Below are 18,649 nucleotides of genomic sequence, written 5' to 3'. Positions count from 1 at the left end.
CTTGACATTTGCGCCAATCAGCTGTCCAATGATACTACATTCATATTTATTTATTCGTGTCAGAAGTACAAAATATGAAACATGAAAACATAAAATAAAGAAGCATGGAATGGACACAAATACACAAATATGTGTTCAAGTGACTTCAAACAGTTCCCACCCAAAAGTTAGGCACTTTGAGAGCACCTGAATTAGCTTGCATCATATCACTAATTGTACATCTGGATGGGCACAATGGACAACATAAGAGATGTTGTGTTGTTTGAAATTCGCCACAATCACATAGAACTGTCTTTATCAAGAATTCCACTTATATATGTTGTCCCTTGTTCCTGCAACTTCAGCTCGCAGTCTGTTCAGGGATTTCCAGACTGGCCAGTTCTCTGTGTGGCCAGCAGGTAGACATTCCTTCGGTTCCATCCATTCAGACAAATTACTAGTTCTCTCCTTCCACATGGCAACTCATGCTTTTGAGACTGTTCTTTGTAACGGTTGAGTAGTTGTTAGAAAGCTCTTTACCGGGCGAGTTGGCCGTGCGTGTAGAGGCGCGCGGCTGTGAGCTTGCATCCGGGAGATAGAAGGTTCGAATCCCACTATCGGCAGCCCTGAAAATGGTTTTCCGTGGTTTCCCATTTTCACACCAGGCAAATGCTGGGGCTGTACCTTAATTAAGGCCACGGCCGCTTCCTTCCCATTCCTAGGCCTTTCCTATCCCATCGTCGCTATAAGACCTATCTGTGTCGGTGCGACGTAAAGCCCCTAGCAAAAAAAAAAAAAAAAAAAAAAAAAAAAAAAAAAAAAAAAAAAAAAAGAAAGCTCTTTCTCGATTTTAATCTCCTTTCAGCAGGTTGATATCAGTAGAATGGGTGTGAGGTCATAGTAGATGATTTTCTCCTTTTATTGTTGGCAGCCACTTCTCTTCTGCTATCAGATTGAGCAGCCCCAGCCAGATAGTTCACTGTATTGATGGGTGTTGACCTCAAACAATCTGAAATAATCCTGTAACTCTCATTTAAGACAACATCAACCTGTTTTGCATGGGCTTTCGTAAACCACACAGACAGGCATATTCTCCTGGTGAACAGCATAAGGACCGAGCTTGATAACTGCAGTCGCTTAAGTGCGGCCAGTATCCAGTATTCGGGAGATAGTGGGTTCGAGCCCCACTGTCGGCAGCCCTGAAGATGGTTTTCCATGGTTTCCCATTTTTACACCAGGCAAATGCTGGGGCTTAATTAAGGCCACAGCCACTTCCTTCCCAGTCCTAGCCCTTTCCTGTCCCATCGTTGCCATAAGACCTATCTGTGTCGTTGCGACGTAAAGCCAATAGCAAAAAAAAAAAAAACAACAGCATAAAGCCAGTGCTTTTTTTCTTAATGTTTGGGGATGGGTGCCCTAGGTAGTCCCTGCCAGTTTACGGAGGAAGAAGAAAAAACCCAGAAAGCAGTGAATGGAAGGACAATGTTTTACTACTCACGCTTATAATCGGCAACAAAAACTCAAGATTTGAAAGTGTTTTCTCAACATATTTTGTATGTATTGTGCTTCCGTGTTGTATTTTACTAATTATGGTTTTAATGTAATGGATGCGGATGGCCTCACAACCAAGGTCGAAACTAGTCCCAATGAATGTTATATGAAAAAAAAAAAAAACCCACAGGGACATCATTTCTATATGTATTGAATAGGAGGACCTACTCCTACCCTATTAATTGTGAACAAGCTGTCAATATGGATCAGCATGAAATTGATTACAAATGATAAACTCATTTGAATTTGTCCATGAAGCAATATGATTGGCTAACTTCAGCAACTAAAAAAATAACGATGGTGTGAGATATCAAATTATTTATCACCATGACCAACGCTCTAACGCTCATGTACCCAGTTCACGTTGTTTCCAGCCGCTCTGTATGCATCGTGTGTGTCAAATTGGGGGAAGTTTGATGTAACTAGCTATAACCCATTAATTTTAGATGCCGGGATGGTTTGGCATCCAGGAGTTGTCATGCCCTTATGATGTTGAGACTACAGCGCTGGTTACAAGGACAAAAGTGTTTCACTTAATCCTTTCAATCCTTTCATAATCCTTTCTGGCCGAGCCATCAAAAGCTGAATTTCAGTCCTTGTAATGTAAATAACTATCACAGTTTCTGAAGACCCTGATGTGCCAGAATTTTGTCCTGCGAAAGTTCTGTTAAGTATCGGTAATGATGCTATGCAGCAGCATGAGGCTGAGGTATTTCAGCACCTTCAAATACCACTGGACTGAACCAGGATCAAACCCTACAACTGGGCTCAGAGGAATAGCCTTACTATCTGAGCCACTTTATGTGACTATTCCTATCATAACCACAACAGGATCATTCAGTTTTATGTGAAATGTGTTCTACTGAACGGGATATGAGAATGTTCTGGGCCCACATGGATATGGCGATAGAAATGAAGATGGAGAGAAACTGTTGGACTTTTGTATCAGAAATAACCTGATAATAAAGAACACATGGTTTATGAAGAGGAATAGCCATAAGATCAGCCGATATAGTTGGGATGGACAGTATGGAATACTCATCAATTTTATAATAACAGACAGAGAATGGGGAAGATATGAAGATAATCCCCAGTGGATGTATGGAGGGTGATCATAGATTATTAATTGTGGAATGAAAACAAGTAAAAATCCCTAAAATTATATTGAAGAAGAAATCGAATATCAGGATTTGGGAATTGGAGGAGAAGGATAAAAGAATGGCATTCCAAGATTGTATAAAAAGGAAGTTGCCTAACACAGAAATACGAAGTGGTGAAGAAGAGTGTGACAATTTAAGACAGGCATTTGTGGAAGCAGCAATTGAGGTATGTGAAAAAACAAAAGCAAAGGTTAAGGGAAAGGAGACACAGTGGTGGTGGTGGTGGACTGACAAAATAAAAAAAGAAATAAAAGAAAGGAAAAAGGTGAAGAAAGAAATGGATAAGGAAAAGTAAAGAATATATCAGAGGGATGAGAATTAAAAATGTTACGTGTGGAATACAAAAGATTGAAACTACAAGTAAAGAGGAGTATCAAGGAAGAAAAGGAGAAATGTTGGGGAGAGTTTACCAACAAAATTGAGCAAGATAGTCGAGAAAATCAGAAACTATGAATACAGAGTAATAAAATTGAAAAGAATAAATCAAGGAAAAATCAAGGCATTAGAGAGAGAAGATGGATCCATAGTATATGACAAAAAGGGTCTTCAGAAGGTGATGGCAAAGTATTTTGAAAAACTTTATAATGAGGATGACTGCTCGGAGGAAGAAGGAGATAAGAAAATGGAAATAATAGATGGAGAAAAAGAAGAGAACCCGATAACATGGTAGGAACTTGAAAGGGCAGCAAAAGCAATGACTAAAGGTAAAGCAAGTGGAAAAGATGAATTCAATGCTGATATGATTTAGGCAGGAGGAAGTATTGGACTACAGTGGCTATACCGAACCCTCAATGCCATATGGAAGGATGAAAGGATACCTGAAGATTGGCAACAAGGAAGCATTGAACCATTGTTCAAAAAAGGAAATAGGAAGAAATATGAAACTTATAGAGGTATAACCCTATTATCATCTGGGCTAAAAAGGATGGAGAAAGTCATAGACAAAAGACTGAGGGATATAATAGAAACACAGTTAGAGGAAGAACAATATGGCTTTAGACCGAATAGATCAACAATAGACTTGATATTTACAGTGCGAATGATAATGGGAAAACATCTGGAAAGGAACAAGGAAACCATCTTCATATTTTTGGATTTGGAAAAAGCTAATGATACAGTTACCATAACAGAAAACCTGTATGAGAATGCTTACTGAAAAGGAATGTACCAAAATCATTAATTAACAAGATAAAAATGTTGTATCATGAGAGTAAAAGCAGTGTACAAGTGGGGAGTGATGAATCTGAAACATTTTATACAAAAAAAAAAAAAAAAAAAGGGGGGGGGTCTCATGCAAGGATGTGCACTGTCACCATTATTGTTTATTATTATTGATGGATGAAATCATAAAATGTGTAAAACCGAATTTTAGTATTAATGAAGTGAATGCTTTGGTATTTGCAGATGATGTGGTGATTTGAGGAAAGGGAGAAAAGGAAGTACAAAGGAGACTGGACGTTTGGAATGAAAATCTGAAGGAGTTTGGAATGGTAATTAGTAAAAAGAAAACTGTAGTCATGTACTGTGAAAAAAAGAAAAAGAGAAGCCAAGTGAACATAGACAGAGAGCGGTTAGAGAATATAGAACAGTTTACGTATCTGGGTAGCATTATTAATGGAAGTAATGAAATCAGTCCAGAAATTAATAACAGACTAAGTAAAGGTACAACATTTTATCATCAAGTCAGAGAGCTTTTATGGGATGACAAAGTGCCCAAGAGAACGAAATTAACATTATATAAACAGTATTTCATACCAATTGTAACATAAGGAATAGAAACGCTGGTAACTAATAAGAGACAAGATAGTAAAATCCAAGCAGTAGAAATTAAATTTTTAAGAACATTGGTTAAAAAGACAAGAAGAGATAGAATTCAAAATATTAAAATCAGAGAAGAGCTAAATATAGAACCTTTAGTACAGAAGATACAGAAAACAAGACTGAGATGGTTCAGACATGTAAAAAGAATGGGAAAGGAACGGGTAGCAAGAAGGGAATTGGAAAGAGAAGTTAAAGGAAAGAGACCAGTTGGAAGACTGAGAAGAATGTGGATGGATCATATTTTGAAGGGCATTAGAGAAGCTGGATTGGATGTGGTGGAAGTAATGGAGCAGGAAAAGTGGAAGGAGTGGAGGAGGCTTGTTAACCACAGCTGGGTGACTGGAGTGGGACACTGATGATGATGATGATGATGATGATGATGATGATGATGATGATGATGTGATCTACTGGGACGTGGCTTTTCACTTTAAAAGTCCCACAGGTATTGGTGGGAATTCAAGGTTGCCAAGGTGAGAAATTACTGACAATGCCACTAGACCAGAGATACTTAACCTGGGGTCCGTGTAACCTTTGTTGGATCATGGATAGGTTTTAGGGGATCTTTAAGATAAAAAAATTTGACATTTAGTTTCCCTATAAATTTAATATGCTTTTGCTGGTGAGACCTAGTGTTTACAGTGTCTTCTGGTATGGGAAAGAACAAATTTGTTAATTTCATTGACCTGTCTCAGTCTTATCCTTGGCTTTAACAAAATGACTGGGGTATGAATGAATCTCCTTATGTAGCCACACCCTGTTATAAATGGTGTGAGAATATCACTCATAGGGTCTGTTGATGTGTTCCTTTTAGTGTGCTAGGCAGATTGATATGTAATAGCAACTTCTTGCTTGGTGAGGATTGCAATGGGAAATCACCTCACTCCTCATTTCCCTAGTACTCCTCTTCAGTGGCACCTAGGCCACCTATGACAGAGCTGTTGAGGATCAAACCAGCCTCCAAGCTGAATACTCATACAACATACATAATTTTAACGTGAACACTAGAATGTTATTTGAGAAATTTTAGCAATGCATAATAATATTCTAAATCAGCACAGTTAATGGTAAACATTTCCCTGTTTTTATTGTAAATAGTTTTAAATTAATACTGTATTCCAATTCGTAACAAGCTCACCGCCCTTTATAAATGCAAGAAATATGAATCTGACACTGTATGAGTTGGCCGTGCAGTCAGAGAAGCATAGCTGTGAGCTTAAATTCAGGAGATGGTGGGTTTGAATCCCACCGTCGGCAGCCCTAAAGATGGATTTCCATGTTTTCCCATTTTCCAGGCAAATGCTGAGGCTGTACCTTAATTAAGGCCATGGCCACTACCTTCCAAATCCTAGGCAGAGTGCAATTTGGATTTTAGAAACACTCCACAAATGACAAAGTTTGTTGTTGCAGTCCTCCTGTCAAACTTATGAGTATGTAGTCAGCATTGGCAAGATTGTCTGCAAAAAAGCTAGGATTCTAATTATAGTGTATTTTACACAAATTTCAATAGGCCTATGTTATCTGTAGAAGTCTTTGAATCAATTAGCATTGCCTTGCTCTAAATTTGCACCCATTCATTTTTAGCTAACTCAATCCATTTTATTATTATTATTATTATTATTATTATTATTATTATTATTATTATTATTATTATTATTCATAAATCACACATAGTTTGTGGTATACCCATACTTTCCTTTACTTTATTGGAATTGTTCTCAAATTAATTTTTTCCTACTTCTAATGCAGTATGGGCTGAAAGATAGCATGATTTCATTTTATATTTTGAACAAATTCACTAATAACATGGCCTCAGCTACCGTGTGCGGGCATTTTGAATTGGCGCCATCTAGGCTACCAGTACCAGCTAGTCAATTCCGACGTTCCGTTTTACTCTACCAGAGGGCAGAATGAAACAAATCTGTGGCTGTGGCTGAATAATTAATTTTGTCGTTAGGAATATTTTACATGCCCACTTCGTATGACAGGGAGTGTCGAAAGGACTTCATTCCGCCCTTCAAATATCAGACTACCTCTGTGGCGTTTTAGCCCGCGATCTTGGGATCGGGAGGCCAACACTCTACACGCCCACACGTTCTGAAATACAATCTGCTCGCCCCATGTGAGTCTTTCTCCTCTTTGTCGTTTCTACAATGTTTGTACCTGTCCTTTGTGATCCATGCTCTAGCAGACTCCAGCTCAGCTGCATCAAATACTTTATCTGCACGGTGCACGCCAACAGCGGCACAGATAGTTAGCCAGAGGCCTACAATGCAGGAAGTCCGTGGGAGTTAAGGGGCCCGCAGATCTCTCAAGAAAAAAAAAAAAGTAAATTAATAAATAACTTTAACCGAATGCGACTTTGCACGAGAAAGGTGACACCATGGTGTATTTGTCGAATGGACCGGGAAAAAAAAAAAAGGTACAGTTCGTATGTAAATGTCGGTTAGTAGAATCTGCTTGCAAATTACTGCCATTGTTTTACGTCCAAGAGAGCATACGAGTTCGAAAGTTGCCTCCCGTAGCGTAGAACAAGAGGCGCGTCCTCTCACGAATATCTGCGCTAAGTTATTAAGAAAACAGTAAAGAGCGATATCAAAATATCAGTAGACCTAATCATTCTCGTTGCTATTTCTTCCGCAAAACGATCATTTTCGAAACTGAAACTTATAAAGATCTACCTATGAAATGTGACGATCCAATATGGACCCTGTGACATCCTCAGCATCGTACCGTATTAATCCATGAATATGAATGAAATCGTCAATGCATTATTAGCATCGCAGAAAGTACGCTCCACGGTTCAGTTTCTTTAATGCTAGTATACTTGAATTTTTAAAATGTAAAGACAAAAGGTAGGAACACAGATTCACGATGTACGATATTTCAACCCCTACTAAACTTTCAAAACAAAATCCATTACCGGTACCGGTTATTACTATAATAAATGAATTAATTTCATGCTCTTATGTAAGTTCTTTGTATACATTAAATGGATATGGACTGCATTAAAGTACCTGCTGTACTTAAATGTATTGAATGGTTGTTATAGGTACTATTTATTTGAGGGGGTTCAATTTTGTTTCTTTTTTTTTTGTTACGCCTCTGTAGATAGCAGAACAAACATGAAGTGTTGTTGTTGTTGTTTAAATGCTTTCATTCCCCACCCTGAAGGGGTGGGGCGGGCCACCTAGAGGGTGTCGCCCTCTCTCTGGCCAGGAGAGATGACGGGGTTGAGAAGATGTGAGAAAAGAGGGAGATGGGTACTTTGATGTATGGAATTAGGAGGTGTGTGCGGATAGTATTGAATGATCGGAGATGTGTGTAAGGATTAAATATTTAGAGGAGAGTGCAATGATTGACAAGTTTTAGGTGAGAGGGCTAGGATGGAATTGAAGAGTTAGAAGGTGTAATGTTGCGGTTATATTGCATAAGGAGGTGGTGAGGAGTCTGAAGAGTTCAAGTTGCAGAGGAGGTTGATAGAAGAAGTTAGGTGGAGGTAGGGGTGGACGGACGGGTTGACAAGGTTGAAATGAAGGACTGGCTGGCCGGGGGCGACGAAAGGGAGTGTTGGAAGTGTGACGAAAAGGTTGGGGTGGGGAACGTGAGGGCTCCACTTTGAAGCGACGTTGAAAGATGTAGGCACCAGTGTTGATAAGTTGTTCCACATCATTGGCGGTGGGAAGGTGAATGCGGACCATAAAAGTAGGGCCGGAGGCGTTGTAAATCCTGAACGCACGACGAGCGGGGATGTCTGCTTCCTGGAGTTCTTGGAGAATTTCCCGTTCTGAGATGGTAGGTTCTACGCCGCGGATGACACAGCTTGACATAGTGTCCAGAGGTGGTGGTTGCGAACGTTGCGACGATGTTGCGGCGGCTGTTGTGGTGTCGTCTGGTGGTGACACGGCAGGGGAGTCTAGGATGTTGTCGGGAATTTGCTGGGAACGAGGTTGTACAGAAGTCAGGGTAGAAGAGAGGGAGGATATCATTACAGGGGAAGGATGGCATGACGTAACGGTAGTAACAGGAATATGGTGGCGAGTAGTGGCTGACATCGTAGTGGTCGCGGTGGTAGTAGTAGGTGGTGTATGATGAGGGGGAAAGGAGGGCGATGTTTGTTGTAGCAGAGGCTTGTGGTGAGGCGCGTTGACGACAGGCAATGTGGTGGGATCTGCTGTAAGCTGGGCTAATATAGGCTGGCTGGTAGGCTCCACTAGGTAGTATCGGTCGTGAATAGACACTCCCGTGTCAAGGAGGCGCTTCCAGTCGTCCAACGTAGGTAGATAAAGAAGAACCTGCGATGATGGTGATGAAGTTGAGGCATCCAACATCCGGTGGGCATCGTGGACTGGGTAGCCAGCGGTGCGAAGGGCGTAGCAAATCTCTTCTTCGGATATGGCAGGATTAACATCGGGGATGACACAGGTGCGCATGGTGTGGGAACGGCCGACTTCCAACTCGGTGTCAGGCCTATATTCTTTAGAGTCCGGCGGGGAGCTGAGTTAAAGATGTAGAGCCACCCGGCCGGCAACAAAAAATAAGGAGAGTCTTCAGAGATTTTTGAAACCAGCGCTCCTTGAGAATGCAGCGGTGATCCCCATGAAGTTTTTTTTTTTTTTTTTTTTTTTTTTTTTTTTTTTTTTGTTGTTGTTGTTGTTGATAGCTCTTAGGTGCGAGTCCCGTGGCGAACACAAGGCCACTCTACTCATCTGTATCAGCGGAAAGTGAAAGGCTCACATCAGCACCTGGACGATACACATAGCGGGGAAAAATCGGCTCTGTCGAAGTGAAAAACGAGTTCACCCGTCAGAAAAAGAAAACCCCTCTTCGCTGAGCTATTAGTGATCTAATATGGCTAGTGCTAGTGGCAAGGTAGGTGTTATGTTGGCAGTAGTTGAGAAGCATATTCTTGAGAGGAGGAATTGAGCAAGGCGAGATTGCATGTTACAGGATTAGGGGACCAGGATTTGTCGGGAAGGCATGGCTGGAATTTGATTTGAGATTAAGTTTAAGAGAAGTAGGAGTAGGGCAGAAGTGTCTTGGCTGGCATGAGGAGATGGTCCAAAGGGCAGAGGTGTGGGGTGGTTGAAATGTGGTGGTGGATGACTTGGCTGGTAGAGATGCCTGGAGTGCCTGTAGTGGGACCTGATGGCCCTCTTGATGAAGGGGCACCCAGGAAACGACGCCGCATGCTTTCCCTCGCAGTTGGCACACTTCGCCTCCTTCCGTGGTACTTTGCAGTCAGTGTGGCGGTGGGGGCCGCCACACCTGTTACACCTGGTGGAATGTGTACAAGTGGCTGCAGTGTGATGTAACTGCAGGCAGTTGAAACATTGGACTACCAGGGAGGGACGAGGAGAGGGATGATTCTTGGGCTGCGGGTGGGTTTCTGGGTTCGAAGCGGGCGTGGGGGCAGGTGTCCGGTGTCTTCTTCGTCGTCGTCTTCTTCTTTGCGGCGTCTGAGTGGCTTGTTCTGAGCTTGATCTGGGTTCAAGTGTGATAGGTGAGAGGGGGGGGGGGGGTGAGGGGGGTTTGAGGGTCTGGAAAGCTAGGAGTTATTTGGTCGGTTGGAGTTTCCTTGGTTTCTGTGGTGAGGTTCTGATTGCACAAGATGGGATCAGTTTGTACTTCTGAGTCTGTGGTTGTTGGTGGTTGGGAGTTCGAATCCGGAAAGATGGGTTGAGCTGACATGGTGATAGGGTTAACTAGAATTGGAGAGGGAATGCTGGAGTGTTTAAGTCTGTTGAGGATGGCCGGTATGAGTTTATTACTGAGTGGAGTGATGAGGAGATGGCTATTGTGCGTTTCTTCAATGACAGCAATATGGCTACTGAGGATGGGTTCGATAGCTTCTATGATGGCTTTCCTGAGGAGGGGTGTGGGGCTTGAATTTGACAGCGGGACGATGAGGAAACTGCTCTTGGGACTCAGAGGGAAGGAGGTATTCTTCCGGGTGTAATGGAAGGGTTGCTCGTAGGGGGGAGGGTCTTCCGCTACGATGACATCTTCTCCTTCTTCTTCCGAGTCCATGACGGCTTCCAGCAGTTCTTGATCGTAGAATTCATTGGAGGGGATAAAGGGAATGCCTTTTCTTGCAAGAGATTTAGAGAGAGATGGTAGAGAATCTTGATTTCTGGGGAGAATGAAGATAAGGTGAGAGAAGTCATTCTCACTAGTGCAATGGATTAACTTGGTGGAGGAGCGGAGGGCGGCGGCTATGCGCTGCCTGTGCCACTTCATCTCAGTTTGCGACGGGTCTGTAGGGGGGTGGATCACCAGGAAGTTGGCTGAGGGGGAAGGGGGGGAATTCAGAAATTGAACATTGAGGGGGAGATTGAAGTCCGTATATGGGCCCCAGCTACTCGGTCCACCGGGGTTGTCCATATTTGGTAAAGTGAGAGGCGGAAGCAGGGAGAAGTTTGAAGGGGGGAAGGGCTTGGATTGCTGGGAGGAAGGAGCAGGAGCTAGCACTAGCGGTCAAACTCCGGAGAGGACCAGGGCTGGGTACACTCGGGGGGCACCAGTCGCGCCAGGTGTAGTTATTAACCGGGTTGCGCCGGGACAAGTCGCGAACAGGCACGCACCGAGCGTAAGACAAATAGCTCTTTAGTGATGACAAACTGCTCTTCCGAATTCCACAGCCCTATAGGCTAGCTGTGGGTCGGCTGGGTATGGCTGGACTTCCGTGCGGCCGAGCAGCTGGTGTGGATATGTGGGACCGCGGAACGGTGGCTCCAGGACGGTATCCAGATGGTCGGACCTGGGAGTAAATCCCAAGATGGCGGCCGTTGCCGGGCGACGCTCGGGGTAGTTGGCGGCGAGCGAGCCGGGGCTCGCACAGGCAGGCAGTACGGCGAAGCGCTCCTGGCGGCTGGATGCGATACTAGAGTACCGCAGTCAGGCGAGTTGACGGGAGTCGAGGTCGAGCTAGCGGCTGGCAGGGTGCTTGCTCGGTGGCTGGGCTCTCTGGCGTCTTCTCGGCTCAGAGCATAAAACAGGAATGAGAAAAAGAAAAAAAGTCCCCATGAAGTGCATGCATGCATGCATAATAGTATGCATAGGCATACACCTCTCCTCGTGTGAGAGGGAATTAAATTACTTACGCTACGCTACGCATGCATAATACGTGCTGTAGTAGTAGTAGTAGAGGACATGAACACCAACTTTCTAGTAAGTGACAATGAAAACATTCTAAAATTCATGAGAAACACACAATATAAATAGCCAAAGTAAGATATTTCACACACCGCCGTCTCGTGATTTCACAGCACTTGTTTCTCTCAGTGTAGGTAGATAGCAGCACAAACATGAAGCGCGACGCTATCTGCTGGGATGTATTAAACAATCTCGAATATACATATTCAGGAGAAACATATCTATATTCAAATTGGGAAATTTTTTGGCACACAACAATATTTAAAGTCAATTTGTTTGAAGACATATATTATTTTATAGATGACAGTGTGATTATTTAAATCATAAACTTAACGAAATAAATTATTGATGGGAAGAAACACTACTGTACTCTCGGATATCCAGCAATTACAAACATTGAAATATCTAGACGACAAATTAGTCGGCACTCTGGTCTCCCTTCAAATCGCATAAATCTTTCGCCTTTTACTAAAGATTTCCGTGGAGGGGGACACTTGATGAGTCTATAACTAATTTTTGTGACGGCTTTACCACAGTGTAAAGCCAACAAATGAATTCAAACAAAGTAATCTCGTTCGGATAGTAAATGTTGAAAAATTACCGCAGATAGCCGGTGAAGACAAGTGTAAAAACTGCCGCACCGCTCACGCCTGCGAAGTTTAACACGTATTCATTGTTACTGAGAGAAGAATGGAAATAAAAGTTAGCTTCATACGAAATGCTCGAATACGTGAAGCAATCCTGGCTTTACGTCCGATAGTAGAGGATGGAATTAAGGACAAGCTCACGTACATGGCGTTCGTAGATCTTGAAAAGGCATTTGATAATGTTGATTGGACCAAGATATTTGAGATTGTGAAGGTGATCGGGATCAGATACCGAGAATCAGGGGCGTATTCTCCTAGCATGCATGGCAAGGCATTCATTGCATGCGTTACGATAAGACGAAGAACTGTATGAAGTTGTTTCAAGTCAAGTATTGACAATTTTATTCCTCAGAAGTTCAAAATTTCAGCACAACTGCACTAGTTCTGTTGCTTGACTACGTGTGGTGCTGGTGTAGTGTCGCCAACTAATCCACTGCAGACAGAAAGAGAAAGCATATGGAGAAGTTAAGGATGTAACACATTCAATCTTTAAATTGCATTCAGTGGCAGACTTAGTTCTGAAACCCTCCGAATGATGTCGCTGCAATTGAAATTTGGTCACCATCCATGTGCTACCCTCTGCCATCTGTTAACAAATTGAAGAAAGTCGGCATGTCCAAGCTTACAGCGAGCGGGAACCACTGATTACCCTTAGCAAGAACCCAACATGACAAAAGTGACCACTGTCACTGGGGTGATTTACTTCCAGTGCTTGAGTAGTGACCGACTTAGGGAATTCATTCATGTGTGTTTTGTTGATTAGTGGACTCATTAATTATGTGTTGTTTCTGTGCTATTCCTCGTGTTCGATGTTTTATGTATTAACGATGGATGAGTCTGTCGTGTAGTGGTTAGTGTGATTAGCTGCCACCCACGGAGGCCTGGGTGGTTTGATTCCCGGCTCTGACACGAAATTCGAAAAGTGGTACAAGGACTGGAACAGGGTCCACTCAGCCCCAGGAGGTCAACTGAGTTTGATTCCCATCTCAGCCATCCTTGAAGTAGTTTTGTGTGTTGTCCCCACTTCTCCTGCCGGCAAACGCCGGGATGGAACCTAACTTTAGGCTACGGCCGCTTCATTCCCCCCACAAGGCCCCTGTTCAGCATACCAGGTGAGGCCGCCTGGGCGAGGTACTACTCCTCCTTTACAGTTGTATCCCCCACTGAATGTCTCGCACTGCCCTTGAGGCAGTAGAGGTGGGATCCTTCGCTGAATTTGAGGGAAAAGCCAACGCTAGATGGTAAATGGATTAAGAACAAAAGAAAGGAAGGGCCTCTGAAAAGCCTTTTACAACCCGTTCGTTTGATGAAAATTTATCATTTAAATAAAATAAAAATAAAAAAAACAGAAAACAAGAATTATGTTCTCACATTCAATCCAGAAACTTACAGTAAAACTGCTTGGCTCTCAGATACGTTCATGTTGTTGAAAGATTGCTTGGTTCCTATAATGTGAGTTCTGCTAGGACAGCGGATGCATTAGTTAGACTTGCAATTGTGTGTCAGATAACTCTGACTGCCGTGAAACAGTAGTTGCGCAGACTTTTGATGGAGCGGCGTTGCTTGCAGGTCAGCTGAATGGTGTGCAAGCTAAATTAAAAGAAGTGGTTCCTCACGCTGTATTCACCCGCTGCTATGCACACAAACTTAATTTAATTCTTTCTCATGCACAAAAGTATGTTGTATGTTCTTTGCAACAATGAGTGGTTTTGCAACATTTTTTAGCAGTTCTTCTAAGAGAACTAACTTGCTGGACAGTGTCCTCAAGAAAGGTTTCGTAAGCTCTCTCCAACAAAGTGGAACTATTCCAGCCGACTAGTACAGACCATCGAGGAATATCATGCTCCTCTCCAAGAGCTTTACGAAAATATTCTGGAGGAACCTGGGAACTGGGATAATATTACAACCAATGAGGCAAGCGGCTTTCTTGTGAAGTTAACAGAATTTCAGTTCAATTTTCTTCTGATTATTTTTAATGAAATGTTTTCATTGATTGATGTCACATATAGGCCTAACGTCCTTGAATCCAAGACCTTAGACATTGCATTTTGCACCAGCAAAGTGAATTCATTAGAAACTAAATTGTCAATAATGCGAAACAGTGGATTTGCTAATGTCTGAAAGAGAACAGAAGAGACATTTGATCACCAGTGAAAAGAAGAAAGGAAGAAACTTCATTTCTGTTCAAGATGAGTATAGGAGGATTTACCTGGGGATACATGATATTATCCTAGCATAGAATCGCAGCGTGGAGTTCACCTACATGCAATTAGGTTGAGTAGAACTGGAATTTACTTAAGGCATTGTGCTACTGCATGGTTACTTGTTGCATGCCTCGGTGGCGAATCCAGGATACACCACTGACTTATTCATAATACGATTGCAATTGGGTGAGGTGGCGCTAATGTTTGTTTATCACAGTGGGCAGAGGGTAGCGGGCACTTCAGTGAACCAAGTATAATCATCACACGAGTCTTGCATTATTATTATTATTAAAGAAGAATTGTGACGTGCACTAAACACTACACTATAAATTACACTATGCTAAATTAAGCTACATAAAAATGAACAAACATACAATACATTTAAATCCACGGGAAGTTGGGGGAAAGGAAATACAGTAAAAGCTCATTAACGTGGCTGCTTTACTCCACGTTATAGCTTAACCATGGTAAATGGAAAATGACCTATAGGACAACAGAAGATAGGAGAAAAAACAGTAGGGTACAAGAGAATAGTTTTATTAAAGACACTGTACCTAAAATACACACATTCAACATTCCATTCTTCACATGATCAATTATGTCAAAATTTCTATGACAAAAAAAAAAAAAAAGGAACTTTTCGAGTCCTCTCGCTCTTCATCAGGTGCGCTGAAAGCCATCGACAATAACACCATCCTTGCAGACAAACAAGACATATTAAGACTCTGGAAAGAACACATCAGCCTACTTTTAAATCTAAGCTCAACTCCTGCCAAAGACTTCCTCCAACATGTGCCACAACATCCTCTGCGACTGTGGATGGCAGTCCAACCAACCTTCCATGAATTCACCAAAGCCCTCAAAAGTATGAAACCAAGAAAATCTCCCAGGCCAGATAACATCCCTCTGGAACTTATTCAAAGTGGAGGACTATCTTTGAAGACCAGGATTTTCTCCCTAATTCTTGTAATTTGGGAAATACAGAAGGTGCCTGCCGACATGAAAAATGCCACTGTAGTAAGCATTTTCAAGAAAGATGAGCAAGGTATCTGTGGCAATTATCGTGACATTTCCCTACTATCCATAGCAGGAAAAGTTCTGGGAAGGATTTTGTTGAACCATCTTCAGACTGAAATGGTACTGTCTGAGTCTCAATGTGGGTTTCATACTTCAAGAGGTACCACTGACATGATCTTTTGTGCTAGACAAATCCAAGAGAAATGTGGAGAGTAACAAATCTTGCTTCTTTAGTATTTTAAATCTGGAAAAGGCCTTTGATTCTGTTCCTAGAGAAGCTATGTGGATGGTATTACGGTGCTTTGGCTGTCCTGACTGTTTTGTAGGCTTAATCCAGGCTCTTCATGATGGAATGGTTGGACGAGTTCCCTATCACAAATGGGCCTACACAAGACTGCGTGCTTTCCCCCACTGTTTTTGCCCTGTACTTGGCAGCCATGCTTCATGAGACTTCTACTAATGAACATGTAGGTGTGGATATTAAGTTTCGGTATGGTGGCGGACTGTTCAACCAAACCAGGCTCCGTTCTCAGATAATGATTCATAATACTCGGATAATGGATCTTCAATATGTTGATGACAATGCAACACTTGCCCATATACCTGAGGAGCTTCAAACGTCCATCAAATGTTTTAAGGAAGCTTATGAACAGTTTGGTCTGACCATCTACAACCACAAGACTAAAGTACTTGCACAGCCGGCATCGGGTGGTATTGTCCCTGAACTAAATATTACCGTAGCAGGAACACCTACCTCGGTAGTATTCTAAATACATGTTACAACTCGGAAAAGGATGTGGAAAATAGAATAAGCTCAGCCCATGCAGCTTAAGACTGCCTCTTCTACCGAGAGAGGATGTCAAAATATATACCAAACTAATGGTGTACCGAACTGTGGTCATTACATAGATGTGAAACCTGGACATTTTACCGTCATGACATTAAGAAACTGGAAGGTTTCCATTAGCAGAAACTTAGATCCATTGTCAACATCAAATGGAATGATTACATAAGCAATGTGGTAGTTCTTGACAAGGTACATATGAACAGCGTAGAAGCCTTCATCATCACTCATCGGCTTAGATGTGTTGGTCACATCCAGCGTATGAACGATAGCAGACTGGCTAAACAGCTTCTCTGCGGTGAGACTGGTCATGGCAAAAGGCTGCAGGGTGCTCCTTTGAAACATTATAGCTGGGCTGAGTGGCTCAGACGGTTGAGGCGCTGGCCTTCTCACCCCAATTTGGCATGTTCGATTCTGGCTCAGTCCGGTGGTATTTGAAGGCGCTCAAATATATCAGCGTCATGTCGGTAGATTTACTGGCAGGTAATGGCAGTTAAGAGAACTCCTGTGTGACAAAATTCCAGCACCTCGGCATCTCCGAAAACCGTTCAAGTAGTTAGTGGGACGTAAAGTAAGTAGCATTATTACTAAAACGTTATAAAGACCAGCTTAATAAGACTATGAATAGCACCAACATAAATGCTAACACCTGGGCAACAGCTGCACAAAACTTTGTTCTCTGGCACAAAGCTACTGCAGATGATGTCTCACTGTTTGGGCAGGCACGTTGCAGACAAGAAATAGAAACCCGCGAAAAGTGGAAAATACGTCAGATCCAACTGCGTCCTCCACCCACCTTTAGATGTGACCTGTGTGGCCAGAAGTTCCATGTGAAGATTGGCTTGATCAGTCATCAGCGACATCTCCACAGAGCCAACAGACTTTAAGAAGAATTGCAGGAGAAAAGCGTATTCTCCGAAACGAGTAGCAGCCGATGGCGATCGTTCACAGAGTATGCTTTTCTTCTTATGACATCACAGCACCTGCTCCAAATTTAAGACTTAACTAGGAGCTTTTCTGACAAAAGCTAAAAACCAACACTGTCACTTGTTTCGTACACAGGCCTGCGGATGCAGGCAAACAGGATTCTCCACGCTTTCCTAGTGAAAACCCAACTCCTGATTATGACTGGAAATTATTTTCTCATCCAGAATTTTGTGACATACCATCAGTAACAACAACAGTTTTCAGATATGGCCAAGATTAAATCATATTAGAACCAATTCAGGAGTATATGCAGACTCTTTGTTCAGGTGGAACAAGTTGCCCTCTTCATAGTACAATTGTGATACTAACAGACACATCACCCAGAAATGTGCCACTAGAACCTTCAGAGGAGAAAAGTCAGATTGTATTTTTCTGACTCTTAAGTCTCTCTCCTCAAATATTGTCTGACTAGAAGCCAGTGACAGGGAAAGTACAACAAAAATGCAACTGGGCTGAATTACAGTTACCTCAGAAATATTTTACTCAATTACAATTACAAGTTACATTTTTCAGGAAGTAATCAGTAAAATTACAATTACTTCACAGAAAATCAGTCTTAAGAGAATCATTACCCTTCCTTTTTCTTGTGGGGCTGGAATGATACCTAAGTTTGCAAATAAAAGGATATTACTGTACTTCATTTTGTGATTTAAAAAAAAAAAAAAAAAAAAACAGAGAGTGGTTATCATCACCAAGTAGGAGTAGACATGATACCTTGGTACATTAAGAAAGAAGGGAAAGGTCAGATTAGACTTGCAGACAAGCCCCTGGAAGTAGTGGAAACGTTCAAATACCTGGGGAGTTAATTAATGAAGAATGCTAGACTGGATGCTGAGATTAGTAAGAGGATTCAAGCTGGAAGTTGTTTCTATCATAGTGTAAGAAACATGTTATGGGACAAAGATGTGCCAATGGAAGCAAAGGAAGCTGTGTACAAGATGTATTGCATACCCATAACAACTTAGGGAGCAGAAACTTGGACACTGACAAAAAAGGATGAGAGTCGAATACAGGCAGATGAAATGAAGTTCTTGAGGAGTATGATACAGAAGAGTAGAAGAGATAAAATAAGGAATGAGAAAATCCGGGAAGAAATTGGAGTGGAAAATATGAATGATAGAATAGAGAAGAGCCAACTAAGATGGTTTGGGCACATAAAGCAAATGAGTGATGAAAGAATGCCAAAAATGGTGATGGAAATGCAAATGCAAGGAAGGAGAGGCTGTGGACGACCACGATTGAGACGGAAGGACACAATCCAATGCAGTGTTATAGAAAGAAACCTGG

The 18,649-nt window shown here is 42.2% G+C and overlaps 1 non-coding gene across 1 annotated transcript; it reads left to right on the top strand.

The window, feature by feature from the left end:
- Positions 1-12,087: 12,087 nt before the first annotated feature.
- LOC136882492 (U5 spliceosomal RNA) lies at positions 12,088-12,207 on the top strand. Its single transcript, XR_010861195.2, has one exon. It is a non-coding gene; the product is annotated as a U5 spliceosomal RNA (small nuclear RNA).
- The last annotated feature ends 6,442 nt before the right edge of the window (positions 12,208-18,649 follow it).

The sequence above is a fragment of the Anabrus simplex genome, chromosome 10 (assembly GCF_040414725.1).
Source record: "Anabrus simplex isolate iqAnaSimp1 chromosome 10, ASM4041472v1, whole genome shotgun sequence".
Taxonomy (NCBI): domain Eukaryota; kingdom Metazoa; phylum Arthropoda; class Insecta; order Orthoptera; family Tettigoniidae; genus Anabrus; species Anabrus simplex.
The sequence above is the reverse complement of the archived record's forward strand: the minus strand, read 5'-3'. Positions and strand labels throughout refer to the sequence as shown.